The sequence below is a fragment of the Vanessa atalanta genome, chromosome 11 (genome assembly GCF_905147765.1).
Source record: "Vanessa atalanta chromosome 11, ilVanAtal1.2, whole genome shotgun sequence".
Classification (NCBI taxonomy): domain Eukaryota; kingdom Metazoa; phylum Arthropoda; class Insecta; order Lepidoptera; family Nymphalidae; genus Vanessa; species Vanessa atalanta.
In genome coordinates this window covers 202,516-224,795 of record NC_061881.1, presented here as the reverse complement: position 1 = coordinate 224,795, position 22,280 = coordinate 202,516, and the positions used below count along the sequence as shown (strand labels likewise).

The 22,280-nt window shown below is 34.2% G+C and overlaps 1 protein-coding gene across 2 annotated transcripts in view; it reads right to left on the bottom strand.

Annotated features, from left to right (window-relative positions):
* LOC125067393 (vesicular acetylcholine transporter) overlaps window positions 1–21,206 on the bottom strand; it is a 59,706-nt gene extending 38,500 nt beyond the window's left edge. Inside the window, exon 1 of one of the 2 annotated variants that reach the window (XM_047675967.1) lies at window positions 21,014–21,206. The gene's annotated coding sequence lies outside the window, so the exon portion shown is untranslated. The remainder of the gene's footprint in view (window positions 1–21,013) is intronic. The other variant, XM_047675965.1, reaches the window with a different exon arrangement.
* Window positions 21,207–22,280: the final 1,074 nt, after the last annotated feature.

The window sequence follows — 22,280 nt, the reverse complement described above, 5'->3', positions numbered from 1 at the left end:
GACTGAGGAGACTAAAACCTGAATATATAAGAAGCTCTACTTCGCAGTTATGCATCCATATTATTTTATCATAAATATATATTCCCCTTCAAAACAGAAACCATATTTCTCCTATAATACTTTATCTCTACATTCATTTTATGAAGCCTCACAAGCGCGGCATCGTGCCTCTCGAAAAGGGACATCCCTAAAGAGGATAGAAACCCAAAGCGGACGGACAAAGAATTTCAATGAAGAAAAATGTTAACAAGGAAGGGAGCGCAGGTTTTTCACGCTCAATGGAACTTGCGAGACTATTGATGTTGTCGACATCGTCGGAATAAATTGCACCTTTACGGAACGTTCTCACGATTTGCGATTTACTTAAAAAAATAAATAAAGCGATTATTTTTCTCAGACTTCAAGTGCGGTGTCGGGTTTGACTACCGATGTGAAAATCGCAGGTTTAATCTTTACACCTTGCTCTTTTATCGTTCTCCCTCTTAACAGAGTTTAGTCCAAGGGGAAAATAGAAATATCATTAATTACTTAAAATACAGTGTGAGGTACCTAAAAAACTATTGGACGTCTTCATACCAAATCAAAATACATAGTTTATTCAAGCACTTTTGAATCACATCACTTTACAGGATTTATTTAAAGGTGTCTCTGACCGAGAAGAACCGGCAAGAAACTCAGCAGTTTCAGCTATATCTTTGACAGACAAACCGTCACCCCCAAAGCATCCCGTCGATGGGTAAATTAGAAAAAGCCTATGTATTTGCCCGGACTCACTAACTCCAAACTAAATTTGATGTGAATCGGATCAGCGATGTAAACGTGAAGAGGAAAGAGGCAGAGTTATATTTGCATGTGTAATATTAGATAGATATATAAAGAGACATACATTTAATATGTATGAAAACCAACGAATACTTTCTCCCAGCTCTTGAATCATCTATATTAAAACATATATTAAAAGGTTAAAGTTAATTCGTTGATTTTTGGATGATATGAATATGCAACAAGTTCTCTTGACCGAATTTCGACCGCAACGGGAAACTCTAAAAACTAACCAGCTGTGCGGGAGATATGTTATAGTTGACTGTGTTTTGTGTGTGTAAAAAAACAAGTGCATATTCCCTCACTGCATAGTCCGATGGCACACGAGCGGTAAAAGTGCTTTCCGATGGTATTTCTGGGAAATTCTAAATAGAAAAACAAAATAATTTAAATGGGATACGAACAGATTGATTGTTTTAATATTCGTTATCCAATAGTTTGAGTATGAAACGATCACGGGTTTTTTCTTTATATTAAATATTTTTGAGCAATTTCAAACACTCCTTCTAAGGCTATTCTCAGGCCTCTGTATTTTCTTGTCTAAGCTGATGATGGTTATTATTTTACGATCACTAACTCTATACTGAATAAATTTTAAATTTAAATAATCACAGCTCTGGCAATACAATAATCAATTAAAAAAAACTTATAAAAATTAATATTCTTAATTTAAAAACTACTTAAAAAGCAAGGACTAGTATACACATTATGTTTGCCTAACTATAAATATGACGCTGTTTTTTTGTTTTTTTTTTTTTACTTCATATTTTTAAGACTTACGTCCAATTGATCATGTAAGGCCAGCCGTACCTTAACCTATAAAAATGATATAGTTAATGTTAGCAGAAACATAAAAGTGAAATGAAAACGAGTCGAGTTGAGATCGTTTTGGTTATCTGCAATAAAATCTTTGAACACGACACGCGATCGCTGCTAGTGCTGCATGTAAGCGGGTCATGGCTACAAAAATAATAAACTAGAATTATATTGGAGTCTATGTAGCCGTTGTTGTAATAGAAAACGTATTAACTAGTTTTCGAAAAGGTAAAATAATCCAATTCTAAAAAAGTCCCCGGGAGAAAGCTACGTAATTACTGAGTGCGAAGCCGGGCCGAGTCACTAGTACTTCATATGGAAAACGACCTTTAAAAATTGATCTTTAATATTTTGTATAAACACCGATATTATAAACGAAAGAATTTTTTATCGTGAAGGAAATTCTGGTGACCCTGTCCGCGTTGATTCGAATTGATGAGCGGACTATACAATATTTCCACAAAAGTTTGTGGTCTGATAAACTATATGAGAACCTCTTAGCTCGGGGGCTACAACATGTGGATCTTAACAACTAACTAAAAATTATGTGATCAAATCCCGGGCAAATACCACCGACCGCCACCGTTTTCATGTGCTAAACTTAACAAACGATGAAGAGGAGGCTTTGCGCTAGCACAAAAAACATAGATGATATTCTTTTCTATATTATAAGTTTGTTATATTAATGTTTTGTTACATACGTTGTACAAAAACGGCTGCCTTCCTTCTCTTCTCTCCTTAGATTTTAAGTTGTGTCACTTATATGGAGCTCTATCAGTTACAAAATAAATTAAGCAGATTGTACATTGTAATTTTAGTTAGTTGATTGTAAGCACATATAATACAGTCTCATACATATTTAGTTCATTAATTACTATGTATTGCCAGTATTTTATTTATTACTTAATAGTAATATACAGCAAGAAGTAAAATATTCTGTACTTTATAACATAATATTATAAATAAAGTTGAATTATAAAGAATATATTTCTGAGCATCTACATTCAAAGGCAGCGGAATAGGTCAAGTGTCGTCGACTGGAGGGCGCTCGTACCCGCGGCCACTAGCGGACAATATATTACGTGAAATACTAGCCGAAAGGAAAACTAAACTGGAGGGACTGAAACAACTAACAGATATTCATATTACATATTTTACTAGGGTTACCAATATGTAATAACTTTTGGGACTTAGTAGTCCCGGGTAGAATAAGGCTCGTGTATAAAACGCTTATATCACAATAAACATCTCTATTGGTTTCTTAGTATTTGAGCTGATCACGTACAGACGAGCGGGAGGACTTTATTTTATAATATGTATTGATTATCAAATCTTGGTCATATCCTGCCGGAGTATACTTAGCGATTGAAGCTTAAGATCATTTTATTTCTCAAAAGAATATTACAATTTGTTTATATGAAAAGTTACTTTTGCTTAATTTAACAGTTTTTAGGGTAGGTACATTATAAATTCACAGCTAACACAATTAATAAGTGGAGGGTAAGAATATAAATGTGTACACGGGTTAACTGAATAAACGCAAATGGAAGAGTTGCTCGTGTTCGATATTTAATTCATTCATTTTTTTTTAATTCAATATTTTTGTTATTTTTGTGGGTATTTATTGAATGATAGCATGTGAAATTATCATGGCGAGCGTTAAGTAGCTGCGAGTTGCAACAGAGTGGATAACATAAATCCTCTGTGAATACCAACCAAGCAACTAGCTTTGATGGTAATTAACCCGACGGCTTTGAAGTGTAATCTCAAACTCATACACCAACATCCATTTGTATATGTGGTAGCTTATAATAATAATGAAAAAGTGTAAAGGTCTCAGTCACACTACTAACACACGATGACGCGCCAAATTAAATTAATTATGTTTTGACAAAATAAACTCACAAATATAATCTAATTCGTATTTGCTGTCAGTGACGTACTAGGGGCACGCCTTCGTTAGTGATCAGATCGACTAAAAATCAAATATAATATACAAAATTCATTACTCGCAATTCAATATGAAACCACAAAGTTAATTTTTGAAACATGTATTTTGACAGCACGTAATAATTGCTTATTTAAATTAAGCCCTTCGTTAAAGTGTGTGTACACTTTGACGTGACGTCAAAATTATAATATTTAATTATTAAGCGGCTTATTGTAAATTATACAACATGCGACAACATGAAACACGATACGTACAAATTGTTAAAATTTAAATACTGCTTTATTAACCGAAGTGTCATTTCGCGACGGTCCAAAAAGCTTGTATACTTCTTCTTAACTATTCTATAGATTTTGATACGGGTTAAATTCGCGACTATTTGAATTATTTATTCGGGGACATATTCATGTATAAAACATTATTATTGAATATAGACATATAGCAGTAGAAAGTATTGGAGCACGTAAACGGGAAAATTTACCAGCTGTTGATAAGTCTTCACCAAGCGATATATGTACATAGTTGCTGTAAGAATCCACAAACACTTCTTACAACGTCGAAGCAACCAGGGGACAACATAAGTTGTCCCTTGTATTTGTAACTACACCGGCTCACACACTCGCCAAACCGAAACAAATCAATAGAAACTTTGTATCGCTTACTCTGTTTGGCGGCAGCGATCTAACCGGGCGAGCACGAGGCCGCATTTAGCCACCGGTAGAATGAATTTAAACTTAAATAATCGCTAAATTTGAAGCTCAAATTATCCACTGTTCATTTAAACTAATTCATATTCATGAATGTGTATCTATATTCGAAACTTGACTCGCCATTAGCAGAAGTATACATGAAACAGTATATATAACAAGGACTATAAATTAAAGCTAGCGCTTTCAAACGAAGCTTACAACGAAACGAAACGATATTAAAATGCTGGAACATCGCGTGACTCTCAGTTCCCGGTTGGAGAAAATTAAATGTCGTACCGTAAGGGCAAGTGTAGCGTGTTTGGAACACGGTCATGACATTTCTATATTTGTACGTGTTTATGTAGAAATGTTCTTTATTTCTAATCTTTGCCGATTCATAAATATTATGTTTAAAATGTTCGAATCAGGCTTACTGAAGACAAAGTTACACATATGTTGATTTCAAGCAGGATATACATATATATTCAATTGTACTTAGTTAACTTATCAATATTATTAGTGTTATTCCATAATTAGTCAGAAAGAGTAACGACTGAGATTCTTGTCCATTCTGGGTAGAATCTACTTTACTGAACCGATGGTAGCTTTACATTTAACACATTCCTGTACATATTGAAAAATTAATTTGAATATAAGTTTTCAGATCCATATCCACCTCGGCCTTGCACGTGAATAATTAAGGCTACACCCGCGGCCTTTCCTTAAAGCAATAAAAATAAAGCAACGCAATCAAATGGAATGATACAATCCGAACCGAGCGCAGATTGCTCGAAAGGTAATACGCCCTTACGCCGCGGGCCTTTTTTCGTATTCAAAATGTACATAAGCCATATTCTTTATAAAATCAGAAAATTAATAGCATTTTTAACATTTACACTAGCATGCCTGAACGTGTATATTTGTATCTCTTGTATATCTATTATACCGATGCTGTAACTAATAATTTTATTTTTTATTTCATATATTTTCTTTGTACAGTTAATTATTACACCCTTAAGTAAATTAGTTACCCGATAGCAAAAGTACGTTCTATTCGATCGCTCCAATCAGTAATAAATACACTTGAAACTCGGTTATACCCGAAACCTCTCATCTCGTAACGTTTAGACTACTCGTACACACTCGGCTGGAGTATACTCGTAATTACAATTCAAGGTTCGGATTACAAAGGGATGGAAGCTCGGCTACCTAGCAAATATACTCAAACCTCTAGCTTTGGTTACAAATAATTTGTATGGAATAGTTTTACAGACATTAAAATTTGATATCCTGATTGAAATAAAAAATAAATAAGCTTGGAAAACACACTTCGTATTTAAGTTTCTAATTTGCTATCCCTTTCTGTTCTTAATGTTCATTAGGAGTTTGTTTCATTCCCAAGGCGAGTTCACATTTATTAACTGACTAATCGTTTAACCTTTGGCAAACAAAGGTTTCTTTACAGTAGTTTATTATTACGTAACCGCGGAATTTCGTATATTATAAGAACTAAATACATTCTCTAATGTATACGGTAATGCATAAAACTTACAGATTCACATACTATTTATAATTTAAAAAAAACAGTGAAATATAAATACTTCTTTGTAAAAACATTATCACACGCGATCATCTCGTTGCCGTCAAATCTCTAAAACACTGCGGTGCGTGATGTGAATATAAATAATTACACTCGCCCTCGCCCCCTACGGCGCGCCCCCCCCTCGCTAACGGGATTATATCGGAGGTAAACAGACGTATTAAAATCGAATGAAATTGCAATTTCTGCGACACACCCTGCTGAGTACAGACACAGGTAACTGTGACATAAACAACTTGTATTATTAAAACATCAGCTTAGTAAGACTACTTTGTTGTTTTATTTAAAGCGTCTCTTTATTTTGATAGGTTATAGTCTTAGGACGTTGTATTATTTTATGACATACACTGAATATACTATTTACTTTTATTCGACCTCGGGTTAATAACACTTTACACTTTGCAATTTGAACAAGAAGGTTTTTATTTTATATTTTCTATATATGAGTAAACTCAATAAGAAATACTTGGGGTATGCGTGAAGATGTATTGTTGACCACTGAGTACGGTCGAACAGTACGCTCGACCCAATACTGATATAGTTTTCAGTTAGATGTCACTGTAGATTACGAAACAAAATCGAAAACCATGCAGTATCCTTATCGTTAAACTTTTTTCACATCAATTCCCAACACAAGTGTAGCACTACATTACAGAAGAAATAGGTTCGGGCACATAGGCGGCTACATTTAACTCCGTTGTATTGTTAATTACTGTTTTTGGTTCTCTACGTCTCGGTGCCCTGCGGGTGTACAGTCGGTGTCTTCAAAGGGCAGGTAAGCTAGGGCGAGGTAATTCACGAGGGTGTACAGTTCCGCAGGAGGGGAGTGACCTTCAACCATGCAACAAAACTCTACCACTATTTCGACTCTATTTTAAGCAGTATAAGGCTTAAATTTAAGTAACAATTTCGCGCGATTTTCAGCCTTACCTACACAAAGATAAGGGTCAACTCTCGAATAAATACGTTATAAAACAGAATTGCAGACAGGATTTTGCAGGGAATAAGTCGTGAATTTTTTAAAAGGCTTTTTCAGTCGGGGCTCCCGTTAATAATTAGTCGAGTTAATTTTTTTTATTCATCAAATTTTATTGTGCCGGTATAATAGCTACGCGCAATTTAATCATATTTTATGTTAAGGGTAGTTTTACATAATACAATAATACATTGTACAATACTATAAATTAAACAACAATTCCTCTATTTGTTTATTCTAGGAGACCGTTAGGAATAAACACACATTATGGGGTCATGTCATGTCGTGGTTAAACACCTGAATGTATTGTATCTGGGTGTATTATTCCCAACAGTAATTTAGCGCCAAACAAGAATACTCTGTATTCATGTTTCTTGATTATAAGAGTGTCTGAGCCTGTGCTACTGCACAAAGTGTGTACTCGTAACATGTCAGAGCGCAGTTGCAAGGGAGACTTCGTCAGATGACTCATGTGCTCGTCTTCCGAAGATGAGTATTCAAATATTTAACATTTGCTCAAATATTAATCGAAATAATTGTGTTAAATAATTTTAACTTAAACGCGTTATTAATGGATACAGTACAGGTCGGATACTGTACACAGCTTAAGAGATTTTGACACGACGTTAACCGAAGGGGGTCTCGATTGTTCTTTCACCTCTCGACCTGCTGTTGACAGCTTCCCTCGCCGCCTACGGAGCCGTCACGAGTACCTACTCGTAATACCTACAACATTATTTATATATACACAATAGTACATATAATAATATTAAAATATGAAGTATTACATAATTTAATTAAATAAAAGTATATTTCGCTCAAAATAATTCTTTTTTCTTGTCTTGTCAGACGTCGCCGCAGTATTGCTGTCGTCCGGTTGCTGTTTGGCGGTAGAATAAATGGCGAGTGGTACTCCTTAAATGGCCAGCACGGAGCTCAACCGCCGGGGACTCTAACACGCGCTTGCGCAAACTATCGTAGATGTTATCGATGCCCTTTCCTTTAAATAGTAAAACAAGGCCGAACGAAAAACTTTTTTCGTTTTCACAATTCTGAGTCGTTAAGGCGTTACGAAAATAAATCTCTAAGCATCTTGCATACTTTACGTTGATAAGAATCTTTAAGAATCATTACTCCTCGTCCACGTCCTCGTGTAACGAGGTCCGCCGGCGATAGGGCACGAACACACTTGACCTTTGTCTCGCTGGGGCGCTTCAAGCCCTTTGTATTTCGAGTGCTTTCGTTTCACAGCCCCCGGCGCTTTGTTTAGCATGTACGCTTCGTACTTTCGTTATTTTACTTTTTTCTTTTTGTTATCGTAATTTTTCAGTCAATTAATAATAAAACTTTTTATAAGTTATACACCTTAATCGTCCTCATGATCTACTCCGTTCATGGGAACCTTATAAAAATCTACTCAGCAGTTTTTAAGTTTATCTTGTTTACAAAGACAGACAGACAGATGAGAAGGGGAGGCCTTGGTTTTATAATATATAGTTATTTGTGAGCGATCAGTATTACAACCGGAATGAAAACGATAAAAGCATCTATAATCGGGAGGAAATCTATTCCACATTAAAAACGGAAAAATCTAAATAAATTTACTTAAACATAAAGCCAGCACCATAGCGACCATAAATTCAATAGTTTCTCTTCTTTTTAATAAAAAAATACATATATCTTTAATTCTATATTATTATTCCACGTTTAAAAATCAACAAATAATACAATACCTGCACGCTTTTTATAAAATATATGAACATATTGTCGTAGAAATCAACTCCGAAAATAAATATATAAATAGCTATCAACAGATAAATAACTAATAATAATAACGGCGCTTTGGAATCGAATAAGTCGTAACAAAAACAGAACGCCTAAAAGGATTATTTTCAATACAGACCTAAAAGCGGAAACGAAAATGTAAACGAGAGAATAAATTGCCTTTTTTTTCAGCCATTTTCAAGGGGAGAATGGGTAAAACTGGATTATATCGCCAGGGTCCCCGGGGAGAGGGGGAGCGCAGGGCGGGAGGGAAAAGTTGGCAAAGTCAACTGTAATCCCGTTTGACGAGTTTGGGTTAGTGTGGCGTGCGGAACGAGTTCGACTTTATCCTCACGTCGGCTGTACCTCGGCTTGCTTATCTTTGCTTTCATTTAAAATGCTTTTTTGTTAGATTTAGTGTTTTTTATATTATTGTTTATTTTATTTCGTTTTGATTTTCTCACAAAAGCGATTTGTAAAGTAGATTGCTTGATAGCTTAGCTTATATTATTTATTATTATTTATTATATAATAGTTAAAAAATGTATTATAACTCTTATTTCTAATCATAGGCTATGTGTAATTTATAATTTTAATACATATTGAGCAATGTGATAGTGCATGGTGAGACTACTTGTAAATATTAGAACATTTGCCGAGGTAATTGTGAAGTGTAATTTTTTTATTTTGCTGTGATGTTGTATCAACGGTTTTCTTATTGAAAATAAAATAAAAGATTCATATTTTGTATAAACGTAACGGACATTCTTTGAAAAGTATATAGGAATATACGCTTTTATTTCTATTTCTATCTTGCAAAATTCTACATTGAAATGATATGGCTGACATTTTAAATAAACGTTAAAAGTTTAAAATATAAGTACAGAAGTTGCAAGCGCTTGCAGCTGCTCGTTTTTGTTTTATTCTTAGGAACCTTTTGGACGTATTTTTAATTTAAGAGTAGGCAACGTCGTGAAAAAAATAATTCTAGGTCAGCTGGTTTTTATTTTTATTTTCCTCTTATTGAAACATTGGTGGAAATGAAGCTCACCTGGCTGCTGGGTTGTATTCCTAAGTCTCAACTCTTTTGTATTTATGAAAATTATATATTATCAAATCAATTTAAGTAGACTTTTTATTCAAATGGATGGATGGACGCTGTGAGAATTGGCGTTCTTACATCAATCGTTTCGGATTCACGTTCTTGATATAAACCACTAAATTGGGTTCCTTTTAGAAAAAATTGCAAGTGGGCGCAAACAACCTAGACTTCAGTATTGCTTCGCTTAAATATAAAACTTATCAAGCTCAAACCGCAATTTCAAAAGTATATTTCATATAACTTAGTCATCAGAGGAACGACGCTCTTTATAATAAGAAAATTCACGCTTTAAGTATAAGTTTAAAATAAGGAATCCAAGTGGACTCTAAACTTAAAATAAACAGCACACAAAAATAAACACAAGCGACACAATATTTTCATTAGAGCATTCACTAACTCAGCGACCAAGTATAACAAGCTAACATTATTCCGTCCCCCGCATCCCCCTCAAGCCTCAAGCCCCCTCGCCCTCAATCTATCTCTTTAGAGAATATTTAATTTTCGTTCCTCTGCTTTTAGCTTTAATATAAACAGACCTAGATTTCACTACTATTTACGTATTTTCTCCTTTCCTGGTACCTACTTTATATTTCATACATTTTAGATGAAGTTAAGAAAGGTTATATGACCAAACTAATATTTAAACAAAATTAACTTTTTTTCGAAGAGTCTGATCAAACAAGATCTGCTTGTATTTGTATGTCTACGTGTTTATTTGGGATTAGTCATAGAAATAGAATTCTATGACTGTTGTTGGTTCTTTCCCAAAACTCAATAAACCCTAAAGGTTGAACATATGTACAGTGTAAATTGACGTTTCAACTAATACTTGAGAAAGAAATTAGGTTAAATAAATCTAAAATAGACGACCTCCTGACCAATTCCGGCCTGGGAAATATAGACTGGTTATTATTATCATGCATGCAATATATCCGGATCCGGATATCCGATAAAGCAAGGGAGCGGAATTAAAATGCCCTGCCAACGTATTATAATTTTAATTTGTAGTTCACCGAACTTCCAATCTATGACCTCAGGGTACAGGCTTATATTCGACTACCAGGAGTCTAAAACTTTTAAAAAGATTCTTACTGTACTTGTATATCCTATACTTTTCAAAAACAAAATCGATATCTAACGGTTGGTGCTAAACCAATATCAGTCAGAGTCAAGATGGCCCAGTGGTAAGAACATCGGCATCGTAATCAAACTCGGGCAAGCACTGCTGAATTTTCATGTCCATAATTGGTATTTATAATTCATCTCGTGCTCGGCTGTGAAATTAAACATAATCATGTGAGAAGATCTCTCGCGTCGAATCTGCCACATGTCACCAATTCACTTTGGAGAAACGTGGTGAATAAGCTCCCAACCTTCTTCTTAAATGGAGAAAAGGCTTAGAGGGAACATTCACGGGCCATAATTATATTTTATTTCGAATACTTTTGCTATTTCTAAATGCTTTTGCTATTTTTAAATGTGCTATTTCTGATAAGAATACTTAAGATACTCGTATCAATATCATTATCAAAATATACTTATAAATATTTTATCGACTATTCGCTGTATAAATTGTTAAATTGTTACTCACAATACGGCACTAATTGGGAAGCGCCACTACAACCATTAAATTTGCACGGGCCACAGAATAGACGTGGAATAATTGCGCTGCGTAAAACGGAACGCAGGGGAATGGGGCGGATGAAGTCATTCCTCTCGAGAACGCCGTGGACCATGACCATCTTATCATTTCCGACCCTAATATAATGGGATAAGTTCGATTTTTATATGAGCGTTAAAGATACAGGATAATGTTTCCGAATGCGTGTAGTTTGACATAAATAATGATCAGAAGAGACGAGTGTTGCTAGATAATGTGTTGAGAAAGTTCTTTGTTCAAGAAAATATTGCAAACAGTTCCTAGGTGATATTTTGTAAGCTATAATTGTAATTGTAATTCATATAACCAAAGGCCTTTAATGCCTTAACACTTTACAAAATAATATAAATATTAAGTATTAGGCCTTTGTGCAAGTCGTCTGCGAACCGCCAAACAACAATTATTAATATTGTTGTATTATCGTTTAAAGGATGACTGAGCCAGTGTAGCAGTGTGCAGGTCAGGACATAACATCTTATCTGAATGTAAGGAATGATTAATATTCCTTACATCGCGATGTTAAATCAAATTCGTTATGCCTGTGTTTCGCTCGAATTTTGAATTCGAATTTGAATTTTTGAATTTTTGTTCGAATATTTTTGTTTATTTTTTTCTTAAATATGTTAAGTATACTATTAATTCTGTTTTTATTTATTGTGTTACACTTTCTGTATTAGAATACTCTGTATACAATGTAGACTGTTACCATTAACTTTATATCGTTGCCAGACAACCTTAAGATAGAAGGAAGAACATAATGCCCGATTATTATGTTTAATAATTAAATGTCAGAATATTTGACCTTTTCCTACAATGAGAACTTTTTAAATAATTGATCTTGTTCGGCTTTTAAATGTTCTCATATTAATATTTTTATAGCAAATGAGCTCTTAAAGTCTCCGCTTCCAAAAGGCATGCGAAAATGTCACGGATTCTTTGGTGTTTGTTTTGACATAGGATTGAAATGTCAAGTGGTGAGGGGGAGAATAATAATGGGGTTGGCAATTTAAACAACACAGGATGAGGAAGGTTGGAAATTTTTATTAGTCGTGTCAAAAACAATGTTTTATTTGAAAATGATCTTCGTATGTGCACAGCGAACTTGCTATTATTTTTATTATTTGTTTTATAATGCAATACTTTATTCAGTTAATAACGTTAATAAATTATTCTACGTGAACTCGAATTCATTATGATAACTCGTGTATAAGGATATGAAATTTAGTAATTACCTGAAATTATTTATATGGCCAGATTACAAAGACAAATTAAATAGAAAGCAACTTTGGAATAATATGTAAATAGTTCTAGAGTATAATTTTTTCTAATGACTTGGGCTGACGGTGAGCTGGCTTGATTCCTCCCAGTACTCTCTACGTCACATATTATTTATATGACCGGCCCGCGGACATCCATTTTATACGGACAGTAAACGCAATGGGCACTTTGTTCTCTGTATTAGCCATTTATTCTATCTTTGTGCTTACACGGCGAAAAGCTTTTATCCCCCGCCAGAGAGCGGCCATGTTCCATTACGTGCTGATGTCCCCTATACTCTTTTTGGTGTTAACTCTCGTATATTCCTTGAAAAACTTTTACTTATTTAAGAATATATTTTGTTACAAAAAACATAATAATAATTATCGTTTACTTTATTGATATAAATATTATAATTTAGATTCTATTGGTTTTTCTAGCACCTTTGCTTTGCAGAGTATAAAATATTAATAATACGTCAGGGGTTTTATTTATGACTTTATTTAAAGGAAATAATCACGATCAATTCAGTTACGATGGAACAAAATTCCAATTCGTTTTAGTCGTGGCTAACGAATGAATACCAAAACATACCATTTTAAATCTCATCTGATCCTTCCATTGGAAGTTCTCCAACAGATGTGACAAATGTTTATAACGGCTATCGATAAGGTCACCCTAATACCGGATGCTGGTCGCACCATCATCATTATTCAAGCCCCCGAGATGAGAATCTCGGTCAATTTTCCTCCCGAACGTGTTCGGAGTATTAGCGAGCCTTATCTCGATCGTCACAAATCATCTCCCCTTCCGCGTTACTGACGGCTAATTTAACGAGGGCACAGAGGAACATGTGTATCGGTTAGGACGGACAGACTCGCGATGAATCTAGACGATGATAACAAATAGTAGACATTTTAGAAGCTAAAAAAAATAAAGCGAAATTATCTCTGTCGTATTTTGTGTTTACAATATTAGAGTAAAATTATTTAATGGACGCGTAAGTTATATAAAATTTTTTTTTGGCGAAATAAATTTGTGTAGTAGCTGCTGATGCGCATAATAAATAAATATAAAATAAAACAAATGTGTTATCCTACTTTTCATTTTCGAATAGTTATTTTAGAAAATATTTTTAAGAATTTCCCCAAAATTCGCACTATAAAATATCGCAAATAACTTATGCGGTGACAACGTACGGCTGACACGCCACAAACATTATTGTGTCATAACGAGCGCTGTCCCCGCCTTCGAAAATATATTTATACGTTCCGTTTCACGCATCATTAGTTATAGAGAAGCGTGACACGTTATTATTTTATTTGTATTTCATAGACCCTCTGAAATGGGTGTAGAATTGATACACTCTATTTATTTATATATTTTAAATTTATTTACGCGATTGCTAATATTTTAGATATATTTCTATACAATAATTACTAGCAGCCACGAGTTGCTGTGGGTGGATTACGTTTACGTTACGCATTACGGTTACGTTATACCTTGAAATATATTATTGATAATATTTTGCTAAAAACCATTTTAGGAATCCACTGAATGGTCCCAATGTCATTTAAAATATTCAATGCGTTCAAAAACAGCCATCTTTGAAAACGGCTGTTGCTATAATATTTTAGTAATGTGACTCAAATAACTATATCTTCAAATTATATTTAAATCAAAAGCCTAATAAACGTTTGCTGACTATATGGGATCCAGATAATATCATGATGTTTTTTTTTATATTATATTATTATTATCAAATTGGTAGGCAAATGAGAAACCCGATTGTAAGTGATAAGAAATATTAACCAATCTTTACATCGGGAAGATATCGTGTAATGACTCACTCTCCCTTCTCACCAGAACGATATAACAGCAACCGATTATTGCTGTTTGGCGGTAGAATATCTGCTGAGTGTAGGTTTCTTTTACTTTTGTACAAATTATGTTACTAAATAAAACAGATACTTCTTTTCTATACAATCTCGTAACAATGTTTAGTCAATCGCAGGTCTAACAAGTTAGCGCGGAACAAACTTAATCCCTCTTTTAATAAACACGGCATTCCCTTTGTTAGCGTCCCCCACCACGGCTTAGTTATATCCGAACCGCAACAATACGAGCTAAAATGGAGGATGGAGGGTGCAGATATTGTTAGCGGAGCATTGGCTCAAGGTGGTTTTCATCAAATATATAGCGCTATGCGAAGCTAGTAATGAATTTTCTGTTATAATCACACGTAATTAGTATTTTTTTAATAATCATTTAAGGTGAGTCATACACTCGTTAAAAATAATTAAAATTTAAAAATATCAATTATTTTTTAATTGAAACTCTTGTTCCTAATAATTAATACAATTTTCTATGCGATAAGACGCTTTGTACAAAATCTTTTAATTATATTTAATATTTACGATTTTATGGATGTTGGGTAGTTACCATTTACACGTCAATAATTCTACCAATGGCAATAAGTTGTGTTGTGTTCCAGTCTGAATGGTGAGTGACCCAGTGTAATAATATCAAGCGTCATAATACCTTACTTCGACTTTACGAGGCGCACAAGGAAAATTATTCATATTTCCTACAGTATTATTTTCTATGATTACTAGAGACTGTTTAACACAAACTCTTATATTTGGTCGTCTGTCTTTATTTATTAAATAATATATAAAAGAATCAGTAACATTACCTCTCGTAATATCTTATTTAACCTATGAGTAGTGAAGAGATGAATATCGCACGGAAGAGTTGTGTTCGGTGGAACGTCAGCATACCCTGGAAGTGTGTCTGGTATTTTTATTGGACGGTTCTTTTGTTCCATCCGCAATGGAAACATTTCTCTCGAATGAAAATTTCATGTTAATGTAATTTAGCGTCCGCTCGCTTTGTGAAATGATCTATTATGATTCTTATCTAACTTTTTCTGTTATTCAGTTCATTGGATTTTTCAAACTAATTTAAACAACTGAGTCAGCTAATAGTGTAGATAAGGAATAATTGGTTTCGTAAATCGTAATGTAGTTTATATTATCTGGTTGATAAATAGTGATGTGAACACTCAATACAGACAATCATTATATTTGTAATTGTGTATTATATTAAAAATAATTGTATACTTTTCAAAATAGTTGTATACTACCAATTCTTGAGTTGAAATTACCAATTACTTTATTTTTAGTGTATACTAACATTATTTATTTCATTTTAATTCAGAGTCTAGAATGCTGTAGGTGATGTTCCAAATTTCAGCATTGTAAACTCAGTTATTTAGGCTATTCGTTGATAGTTAATGAGCACATACGATATAATAAATCAGCACTGTGCTTAAATAACGCAGAAACACAAACATCAAACGAAGCAGAACCTATTTTAAGTCGGTTAAAAGTCAGATTTGTCCAAACTTTTACACTGTTTTTCTCGGCGTCATTCGACAGGACGATGTACGAAAAGAGAAAATTTTATGAACGACAATATTTTTATATCCTGAGATAGAGTTGTCACACTCGCAGTTTACTGTTGATGATTTTATGAATACTCTTGAATGATTTGCGATATATTTTCAATACTTATCTCTCACCTTAAGTATCAAAATACTATTGCACGACTAGACACGATCCTATTATAGATAAAATAAATCTATCTATACGTAATTCGTGTTAAGCGAAGACTCACCAATATTGAAATTCTTTGATCACCTGTTTTCTGGACAGGGAACTTAGCGAGGGGAGATCCGGGCGAAGGGTGCTGGATTAGTTAGTTACGCAGATAAATCGGCCGCGGGGCAGAGGGCGCTGATTGCCTGAACGAGTACTCCGTGATCGGAATTTGTACCGATGTAATTTCGTTCCAACCATTCTCTATCGGGGACGCGATCGCTTCATCTGTTTGTGATAAAAGATGGACGCTTGAAATACAAAATGCTTATTTTTTTACGTGTCCCTAAGTAATTCTAATTATTTTAAAACAGTTTTGTGGAAAATAATATCCTTTTTTTATATTTAATAGACTTCGTAGTTAAAGTCATCTGAGCTAACGGCAGACATTTTCAAAGAGTTCCATTCAAAGGCAGCTTAGCAACTACTGTTACAATATTATGTTATAACTTTACCGACGACGTTAACTAGTAATGAAAAACAAACTTAGTTTTCAAGTCTCCCGACTCTAATATAGGTCGCCCCATATCCGCACCCCATTTATATTTCTGCCACATAACATACCTTCTGCGGGTCGCCCCGGAAAATCCATTTGTCACGCGACGTCAAAGCAACGAGGGCCACGCGACAATCGACGGCAATCGCGATTGTTACTCGAGTGCTGTTACTATTTCTAATCGGATTTTAATGACTACATCCTTTCGTAATTGGTTAATAAAATTTAAGCGCCACTCGCGTTATAATAGATTTTTTTGTTCATTATTTCTCTTTTATTCAAGAGCCTCCTTACTTCATTCATAATAATAAATAATATATTTATCTATTTTAATAATATCTAAATTAATTCTAGATAATTACAAGAATCGACAGCTATTTTAGTCCATATCGCAAAGGAACTCCGATGCTTTGTTACTATGAATCGAAATCAATAGGACGGCCCATCACAAACAGTGCCTCGGGAGTCGGGGCGAGTACTATCCAATTTACCTTTGTAAATAACTTACACGAGCGCCCACGTCAGCGTCACGTTTATTTTCAAAAGAAATAAAATCATCTAGCTTATGCTAACCACTACGTTCGTTTTACTCGTAATTCACTGCAAAATAGTATTTTAACTGTGTATGCCTCACCAAGCTTAGAACTCCGAGTGCTGGTTGGGATACTCCGTGTGCATCAATCTATGATGTTTTCAAAACCGAGTACAATATTAACGATAAAAACAAAACAATAATTTACAAACGAACAACTACAACAAATTACTTGATTAATTATTAATTCTGTTGCCTGTTGGAATTTTCCGAAGGTTGAAACATACAATAATCGATACTGAAGGCCAATGGCTGACGAGTAAACTTCATAAAGTACAAACAACACTTTTGTTTGTACAAAGTACATTCATATCGATTTTCAGTACTATGGAAATGATATGGCAATGTACACATACTAAGAATGCTGTTCAATATTTTATGACCGCCCTACAAATAATAATAACGATTGAACTTAGTACGCGATAATATTCTTTAAAGTGCTACTTTTCCTTAATATCAACTTGCAGTTTTGCTTAACAAGAAGACTTAGATATCTAAATATGGTGCAATGTATATAAATTTGCATGATACATGAGTTTAGACTTGTGCCCCCGGCGGTAATATCAAATATTCATAAAGTGCGTTTCACCCCACTCTCCCCTGCTGGCTTCGTCGTATGTTACGAGTAGCGCTGTACTTATTGCTATGTAGTCGAATTTGTAACTAAAATACTACCTGGGAATTGGAACTGTATGTGGTTAAGTTGGGACGTTTTTTACTAGTAAATTTGGATATTTAGTTTTAACGTAGTTCCCCCTTAACTGGTGTATTTAAACGAAATTAAAAAAAAATATTTGAGGAATCGGTAAAGTCTAAAACCTATTAGAGAACCCACCTACCCAACAATAAGCTAGAACTATGACAGTCAAGACGTATTATCATCTTCTGTGTATTAAAGAAATAAATAAAATGCTTGTTACAAATATTAAAAAGAATGACAAACAACTGAATATATATGTGTTTCGGTGAAATCTTAGCCGAGTGGCAGAAGTCAGCTCATATAACAAGCTATCATCTTAATTTAACACAACCACTAACACCGTCGTCGTCATCCGCCATTTTTAGCATCTCACTACAGTCCACTGACCTATCACTTGGTATTGCTCAGAGAATTATAATACTATAGAATAAATACTGTCGCCACAATGCAAAAAATAAGTTCTCGTTAGAAGCAAAGGTATCTGCTATTACATTTCTATTCACTTGGAGTGGATGTAATTGCTGAGGTAGCTTGGTTCAGCTTCGGTTTTCTCAAATGAAGGAATATTCAAATAGACACCTTTATGGAACTGAGCATATTTCGCGTCGGTCGCAGTTCATTAACGTGGTATTTTCGTCAGTGGAAACGATTTTTTAATTGAAATAAAAGCACCCGTTGTCATATACGACTCTGTTTATCGCACGTAGCGCCGTGCGAATATCAATAAGCGATCGCCGCGAGCGCGTTGCTTCGCACCCGGGTGGTTTGGTAGCCTCAAACGTCAGCCGAGCGTGGCAAGGCGGCTCTACTCTAGGCAGACTCTAATTCGGAACACCATTAAGCAATTGAGATAGATAAATATGTGTTCAGATATACAAATATTTCGTTTTAAGATACACCTAAACAAATATAGAGGACTCTGTATCATATATATTTTAATTTCCTAAAATGGAATCTATAACATAACCTTTGTTAACATCGAGATGGAAAATATTAAGAAAAAAAATGTATTATGTATAAGAAATGGAAAATTACCAAACCGCAAAAAAATATGCTTAACGTTAGTCTGGGAAATAAAATCACACCATTATTGCTGGCAGCATCTATATTACAACGAGCAATGAATTGAGACTTACATAAAATTGTCGGTTTAATGACATCTTAGTACCAGCTAAGTTGGTAATGTCGGCGGGGCTTAATTGATGCAATTAGTGGAGACGGAGGAGCTGCATTTAGCGAATTATCCGAGACCTTTGAGTACTGTTAAGCGGTAGACGGTCTGCGTTATACTTTAATTGATAACTGTATATACCGTGATCGTAAATAATCACTTTATACTTACGATTATTTAAAAAATATTTTTGTAAATAATTAATTTATTTTTCTGGTATTCCAATTATAACGATTGCCTCGTAGTAAATACAAAACTGTATAGAAATTTCGTGGACCATGATTAAATTCCAGGTCGGGCCTAGAAACTGTTATAGATTTTCTGTCAAAACATTTAAAAATAAGTAGTTGCCCTAGGCTCTCGTCGAATTATAAGAGAGGGAAAATAGAGAATGTATACTTGACACTATATTTTTTGGCTGCACAAATGCCATGCAGAACATACGGGGGGGAGGGGGGCAGTGTGCAGTCCAGATCAGGCTTAACCGATTCCACCATATTTTTTCCCCACAATATATATGACATTCAGGGTCATAATAATAGTAGCAAGATACAACGTTAAGTCCAAAACCTGATAATCTTCTTATCATACATAAATCGCGAACTAAATAAAACTCAGTAGCGAGTCTACAATTGAGGGATGAAAATTGCGTACCTTTGATCCAACGCACATTGTTAAGCAACCTCATTACAAGGTTATGTCGTTGTGATTTCATTTTAATAACCTTCCTAACAGAAGACTAATTCAGAAGTAAATAAATACAATATAACTATATATTTAAATTTTAAGTCATTTTATAATTATATTTATGATTCACTGACTCCAAAAATAAAATTATTTGAATAAATGGTTATTTATTCAGTTTTTTAAATTATTCTATGTAACGATTGAATGTATTGGTTTTGAAAGGATCTTCAGATTTAGCTAAAAAGTTAAAGTGTCTTCGTTGAAGTCACGTTTCAATCTTTGGTGTAAATTTACAAATACCTATGTTTTGTACGGAAGCGATCGCTTTGCAACCAAGATATTGCTTTGTGTCTTTAATTGGAGTTAACTATTTTATTCCCATCATGATACTCGTATATTTACACGGTTGTGACGTCATCTCCCCCTCCTATTCAATAATGAACAAATATTTGCAAATCGTTAGTTCTGTGCAAACACTGACTGCTATTGTGTGTCTTATGTCAAAGTTTGTAAAGCTTTTATTTACTTGCATTTTTATATTTTAGGGAGCAGTGTTTTGTTTCTTGGCGAGTTGTTTTTGTTTAATCAAATATATGTTTTTTTTTTAAGCAGGCGATTATTTTGATATATTTTGCAAATATGAGTCTCTTTCTTGTAAGTACCTAACTGTTTTGATTTGCTAATTAATATTTTGTATTATAATAAATACCGATATTTAAAGTTTAAGTTTGACATTTGATAAAGTCTCATAGACGCCAATAGACCAATAATACATTATATTTTTAAATGGAATATCGATATATTAATGTTCGCTTACAGTATTCGAGTTGCATATTGAATGCATGTTTACCGCAGGTTAGATTTTCTACGAAGCGTTTGACAAAAGTGCGCCTTAAAAAACCTTCGGTGAGATTCGAAGTCGTGTCGTAAAAACTTATAAGAACTACTTTATCTCAGATAGGCTCGTTTCTCGATTCTCAAAAATAATCCGTTAATGATTTTCAATGGCGATTCGTTGACTACAGGCACCGAACATTAAACATATAGATCGTTGCAAAACACATCTACCCTTACCTGTATCTTTCAGTTGAAGCGAGCCGACCTTGTTAGTAAGGTAGCCCTTGATGGAGCTGGCGACACGCGAGGGCGAAGCGGCTGCGGCGCCGCCTCGCAGCGCGCCCTGCAGCCGCCCGAGCAGCGCTCCCCCCTCGTCCTCCACCTTCAAGCCCCAAGGGGCGACTGCCCCACGCGCGCGATAATAAGAACACTACTTTTTAAAATTTTGTATATATTTTGCCAGCCTTCGATATCCTTAATATTAATTACAAATGAATCTAGTATTATACTTAATTAGCTCTACCGCTTAACGCTATCAGTGCATTTTTTGATATGTATGTGTTGATTGTAACTCAGTGGGCTTATTGCTCGCTCATGGTGCGCCGGAGATTATTCTGAAACAATAATATTATATTTTAGCGATATGGATATGCATGGAATTAAAATAATATATCGAAATCTATAACAAACACACTCAGCGTCTACATTGTGAAATTACATTAACGTTTTTTCCATTTTCCTCAACTACTGTTATTCGTAGTCCTGTATAACGACTTAAAGTCGTACAACATTATTCACGGCTTTATATTTTTGTACGCAAAGAAACGGAAGTCATAAACAGAGAGTTTCCGCTCACAAGATGGCGACCGGAAGTGGTCGGAGGAGCGAGTTCCGGCGGCATACATCCGAAATCTCTCAACTTGAGACGTAATTTTTGCAAAACTTTTGTATAAATATAACCCAAAATAGTTATATTTTTCTTTACATGTTATAGTTGTTGATTGTAATATTTATAATTTATGTTTCCGATAGTTACCTCAATTACAAAAAAATCGTTCTCGAATAATAATTATATAAATATTTTTAAAAGAAAGATATAATAACTTTAATATAACCTCTAATTCAATTTATTCTATAATTTAAATTTGCAAACGACGCTTTCTCAGTAAGTTCTTCATTTACCACAAATATACATACTTTACATAATATACTTTTCTCAACTAGTTTTAATTTACAAATACATTAGTTCTTAGCATTTATTCTGCGTTATTAGGCGTTAATATGAAAGAAATCAAAATTAAAAGAATATTAGTATTAAGCTCTTGTAAAAGATTAACTTTGTATATTTAGAAGACGTAAATGAACAATTATTTTCCATCTAAAAAGATGGACCGTACCTTAATTTATCTTTACGAAAACGTAAAGACGTACGAATTGAGGTACTGGGTGTAAAATTCAAACCAATTAAAATAGGTAACGGCGGCGCCCAAAACTGACCTTATTT